Below are 6,260 nucleotides of genomic sequence, written 5' to 3' on the forward strand. Positions count from 1 at the left end.
AGAGCCGTGGGTACTGCTGCCATCAGTCCGCCCGCCAGTGTGCAGGCAGCGCTGCTGCCTTCTGACAGCGGCAGCGTCAGTTGCTGCTGCATTTGTTTTTTTTCTTATAATTTGCAGTACTTCACATGTGGAGCCCGCATCTGATGAATCCACTCCATCCATTGGTTTCTACTAATCAAGATGGACCAAACGAGTCCAATATTGGATATACTTCAGTGTATAGAACCATCAGGGTGGGTTTTCAATGGTGAAACCCACAGTTTTCCAAGGGACGGCCTACCAGAAAGTTGGATTGGCCCCATTTTTCGGCTCAACGCCTAAAATGATCTAAGGAATGGAATGGATGGCTTGGATGGGCTCAATGCATCAAGGTGGGGCCTGTATGGGCGGTCCACCTAAAAGCTAAAAAAAGAAACAAAGTACACATTTTTTTCTTACACCCACTGTCTGCTCACACTACACAGACCACGTCCAGCGTCTCTGGACGCTGGACATTTGAATATAGTATATTATTTAAGGTGGGCCCCACTTACAGATGTGTTGCCTAGGTGGGCCACCACAAGGTTGGATAATGTGGGTAAGACATATATCAATGTGGGGTCCATCTGAGTGGGCCACATGATCACACCATCACAAAGAGATAAGGAAAGAGAGAGTGGGAGAAAGAAGCACCCACCTTCCTTATTCCTCCTTGATGCTCCAAAGCTCCAATGGGGCTCCTTCAATGGTGGAGATGAGCTTTTTGATGGCAGGATATGGGGGATCTAAGGTGGGAAAGGGCTAGGAATTTGGAGAGCTTGGGACGTCCAAGGTCTTGCTACCATGGTGGAAAAATGGAGAATGAAAAAAAAGAAGAGAGAGATGAAGGAGAGAGAGAGTAATGATGATAGCTCTCTCTCTCTTAACTAGGTAATAAGTGTTTTGGGGAAAAGGTAGTAAGTATGGGCTAGGGTCATTATTGCTTTGACTAGAATTTATGGATGGCTTAGGGTGATGTCACCTTAGCCTTGGGAAAAGTGCCAATGTGATAGGTGGGCCCCACCAAAACATAATCAATGGTCCAAATAGAGCGCGACCTATATCCTTTGATGTACAACTCGGATTGCCGTATGAGACGCGGTGTTGGAACTGCAGCGACGATGCGGTTGCAATGACATATGTCTTAGGTCAAGTCCACTCGAAATTATAGGATGACACTCAAGGTCGCGTGTAAATACCGGTTAAGGGTCGAAGGTTGCCGAAATTTGACCGGAAAAATCGCGAAAGTCTACGGAACGGTACGGGTTAGGATACGGGTCTTACATTATCCTTCGACTTAGGCCCCCATGATGGGTCCAATGCAGGATTTAACACTGGCCAAAGGAAATGAACTAGTAAGAGGGTGTCCTCAACCGCTTATAATTGCAAACTATGACATAGGGAGAGGTCCATCTAGGCCTTAACGTGTAGCACCCACAATATTTAGTCCAAGTAGGATTCTAAATCCTTATGGTTGACCAAGGTTAGACCATTGCTGGCGTTGTGACTAACTGGCCCACTTATTAAACACCTGCCATCAATGCCTCGCAGCCCACTTGGCCATTAACAAAGGTGAGGCAGTGGAAGAAAGCTATATATTTGATGAGAATGAAAAAGTCGCTAAAGAATGAGTTGGTGAGTAAGAATGGTTGGCTGAGGATCATGACAAATCCTTGATCGTGAGGTGGTTATTGTACACTCCAAGAAATGAGGTGCACTCGCAGCAGGACAATATATTTCGCATGCATTGTACCATCAATAGCAAGGTCTGTGATGTAATCATAGACAATGGTAGTAGTAAGAACATCATCTCGAAGGTGATGGTGAACAAGTAGCGGCTACCTACGACAAAGCATCCTTTTCGTTACTCGATTGGCTAGATAAAAAGGATGAATGAGACTAAGGTAATTGAACAATGCACTGTCTCATTTTCAATTGGTAGGAACTACAAAGATCAGGTACTTTGTGATGTGGTCAACATGGAAGTACGTCATATGTTGCTTGGTCGACCATAACAATCAAATCGTAACATGACCCACTGAGAAGAAGACAATGTTTACGTCTTCGTTACGAATGATCGCAAGATGATCCTTGCCCTTATAGCACCAGACAACTACCTTGATGTTTCTAAAGTAAAAGGGAACTCCCTCCTGACCATTCAAAATTTCATGGAGGAATCCAAGAAAACCAACGAGGTGTATGCCATGGTTGTAAAGAGTGAGGAATTAGAGCCCTTAAATATTCATTTAAGTTTACAGTTGTTACTGAATGAATTCAAAGAAATATGACCTGAAGATTTACTCGATGAATTACCCCTCATGCGGGACATCCAACATCACATAGACCTCGTCCCTAGGGACAACTTGCTGTTTGGACAACCCCAAGTGCAAGACTGCAATGTAGTAATAACTTGGTGAGATCGAGTTCATACCCATTGGGACTTGCTATTGTGCGATTTCTGGAATACGTTAGAATTAAAAGTAGAATCAAAAGTAACTACTTAAATCTAGTTTAAAGAGTAATTGTGAAGAAACTATCAGAGATAAAACACTAGAGTGCCAAGGATCCACTTATAGCTTCCTTAATGTTAATTTACTTGATTTAATTAGATCACACAACTGGAATCGAAGTCCTATCTTATCCACCCGGATAATAAATTAATTAAATCATCATTCATATGCTTCAAAACAGGTTTTAACTTCCATTGAAGCGGTTCCCTCATAAAGCATCAATGACTTGTTTTTAGTATATTTAAAGCATATATCATACTCGGAATCAACGATATATCAATGGAATCTACAGATTAATCCCTTACAAAACATGTAAGAAAATATTCATAGCCTTCCTAAGCATCTAATGTGCCCCGAGTCGACAACGGATCAAAATAAACTAAAAATACTTCTTCATTCAAACCAAATATCAATCAATTATTCAATATGAAAACCAAATATCTTGAATTGAAGTAAAATAAATATTAAGAAGAACTACAAGCTTCATCTCTTAGCTCTAGCTAAGAGATTAGCCAACCATTGACATGATTGAAGTAAAACTTAAACATAAAAACATAAAAACTAATTGGAACCGATTGATTGAATAGGAGGGAGGACTCCTTGAAGCTTCACAAATCCTTACTTTATTCCTTCTACCCTAATTCGTGTTTAAGAAAGTAAGAAACATCCCTTTATATAGCTTTGATTTGCACCAACTTAAAATACAACTTGAATTTACAAAACCTTTCATAGCTTCGATGGCATTGAGCTCCCATCGAAGAGTCTGAGTGAAATCAGGAAACTATTAGACAATAAACTTTTAATTTTGTAGAGTTTCTCGATGTCATCGAACCTTCTTCAATGAGATCAAACTTGGCTTCGATGACATCGAAGAGTGCTTGAATTTGTCCATTGATGAAATCAGAAATTCATGAATTTTGTGATGGTATCAAAGATGGCTTCAATGACATCAACACTTACTTCGATGACATCAAAGGTGTCATCAATGGCATCGAAGTGTCAATTTCGGCACTTTGAATTCTCAATTTTCTTACTTCATTGCTTGGTTTCCTTGGATCTTGGACTCTTAAAAATTTCAATCTTGACATCCATAGATCCAATCTTCCACTTAGTAACTCTTTGAGTATTAAATCATCGCTTTAAGCATCCTTTTCTCCTTAGCTCTCAAAATCAACTCATAAGAGAAAACATGCGTAATTAGATTAATTTAGTACATCCATGTTTATAAAACCAATGCATAACAACGGGGAAGTATATAATATTTCATTCTCAACACTTGCCCAACTGCCCTTACTATTGGATGAGTACGAAAGAGTGTTAGATACTTCATGGGTAGGTGGAGGAATTGATTCGTAAGGGTCTTCTGAGAGAGTATGAGCTCATGTGTCATGCTTGCTTTATTAACGCCAAAGAAAGATGGGAGCTGACACATGTGTGTCGACAGCCAGGCAATTAACAATATTACCATTGAATACTACTTTTTGATACCGCAGTTAGACTACATGTTTGATATGCTAGAAGGTGGCAAGGCCTTCTCTAAACTGGATCTGAGGGGTGGGTATCATCATATTGTATCTGGCCTAGTGATGGGTGGAAAATGACATTCAAGGCTAAGGAAGGTTTGTATGAGTGGCTGGTCATGCCCTTCAGTTTATCGAATGCACTGAGCACTTTTATGTCTAATGAATCAAGTATTGAAGCCATTCATTCGCCAGCTTGTGGTAGTATATTTTAATAATATCCTGATATATATAACAAGAGTGAGGCAGAGCACATGGAAGATCTTGGGCATGTGTTACAGGTCTTTACATTTACCAAGTTGTACCTCAACCTAAAGAAGTTCAGTTTTCTAATGAACAACTTATTGTTCTTAGGATTATTGTGACATCCACGGACATCCATGTGTATGATGAAAAGGTACGAGCTATCAGGGAATGACCTATTCTGACGAACATCCATGAAGTGAGGAGTTTCTAGGGGTAGGCGACATTTTATCGTTGATTCGTGTGGAATTTTAGTACTATAGTCGCACCCATTACAAATTGCATGAAAAAGGCCATTTCAGTGGACTGATGAGGTGACAAGAGCTTTGTTGAAATCAATCATCGATTGTCTATAACACCGATCTTAATTCTTCCCAGTTTTGACAAGCTATTTAAGGTTGAATGTGATGCCTTATATGGCGGAATTGGAGAAGTCTTATCAAAGGAAGGCAGGCTAATAACCTTTTACAACAAGAAGCTCAAGAAACCTCAAAAGAAATGGTCAACATATGAGGTTGAGCTGTACACAGTGGTTCAAACACTGTGATATTAGTGGCATTAACTGATTCAGAGAGAGTTTGTTCTCTACACTACGATCAAAACTTAGAATTTATTAAGAGCCAAGCTAATATGAATCATGTACATGTTAGATGGGTCGCATTTTTTATTATTATTATAGGAATTCACATTCATTCTAAACTAAAAGACAGGGCATTAGAATAAGGTGGCTGATGCACTTAGCTATCATGTTTCACTACTTGTTACGATGAGCTCAAGGAGCTATATGCCGAGGATAAGGACTTTAAGGATGCATGGATGAGGTGTCAAGAGGTTCATCATAGTGACCTACATATGTAAGTTGATTTCCTCTTTAAAGAGAATCAACTGTGCATCCCCTAAAGTTTCTTGAAGGAGCAGATTATCTAAGAGCTACATGGAGGTGGCCTTGGTGGACACCTTGGGCGAGACAAGATGTAGGCCCTTGTTGAGGAATAGTATTAGTAGCCATAATTGGTACATGATGTGGATAAAGCATTGCAGTGTTATCATGTTTGTCATACCTCAAAGGGGTAGTCTCAAAATATAGGCTTCTAAACCCCAATACTTATGCCTCATGGCTCTTCACTATGCCAAAACAACGAATTTGTGACGGACCAATTCCATCGCAAAATGCAACAAGTTCGTCACTTGGTCTGTTGCAATTTGTTGTCGTAGAAATTAAATGACAGATGGGATCCATCGCTAATTTGCGATGAATTAAGTCTGTCGCAAGTAAATGATAGATAATCACAAAACTCCAAAAGTCGTTCTAAAAAAATATGGTTCGTCGCTACATGAAGGATAAGTGATCTATTTTTCTGGCTTACTCGGAAATTAGAGATGGATTTGGTCTATTGCTAAAATTTCTACATATCAAAAAATAGCAATATATTTGTCATTTTTTGTATCTATTGCACCTGATAGTCGTTAAAATTAAAAAATAAAAAATAAAAATTCAAATGATTCTTTAATAAGAACCCTATTCACAAAATTCACAAGGTTGGCCTAAATAGCAAACTGAACTAAATATGATATTCTACCAGGGATTGAACCCTGGATCACTCTCACACACTACATTGTTTCAGAAATGTTTCCTTTTAAAGAGTTTTAAGATTTTCTTGAACGGAAAGATGACAAAGTAAATGGAACAAAATAAATGGCATATAAATACTTCAATCAGATGTACAATATGAATCAAGGATGAACTAGTTCTGAGTTCTCAAGCATGAATTGGTTCAAGTTTTTTTTTAAAAAAATAAATTTCCTTATAATTTAGTTAATGCGTTCTATTTTATAAATGCATTGGGAGGACAACATGGACCATGAAATCAACTTCATAAGGTTGAATAGTTCTATAAAAAAAAAAAGAATGTGTACATTGCCACAACAAAGGAAAAACTTGGATATTGTTCACATAATGTGATGGTGG

This window comes from Magnolia sinica, chromosome 3 (assembly GCF_029962835.1).
Source record: "Magnolia sinica isolate HGM2019 chromosome 3, MsV1, whole genome shotgun sequence".
NCBI lineage: Eukaryota > Viridiplantae > Streptophyta > Magnoliopsida > Magnoliales > Magnoliaceae > Magnolia > Magnolia sinica.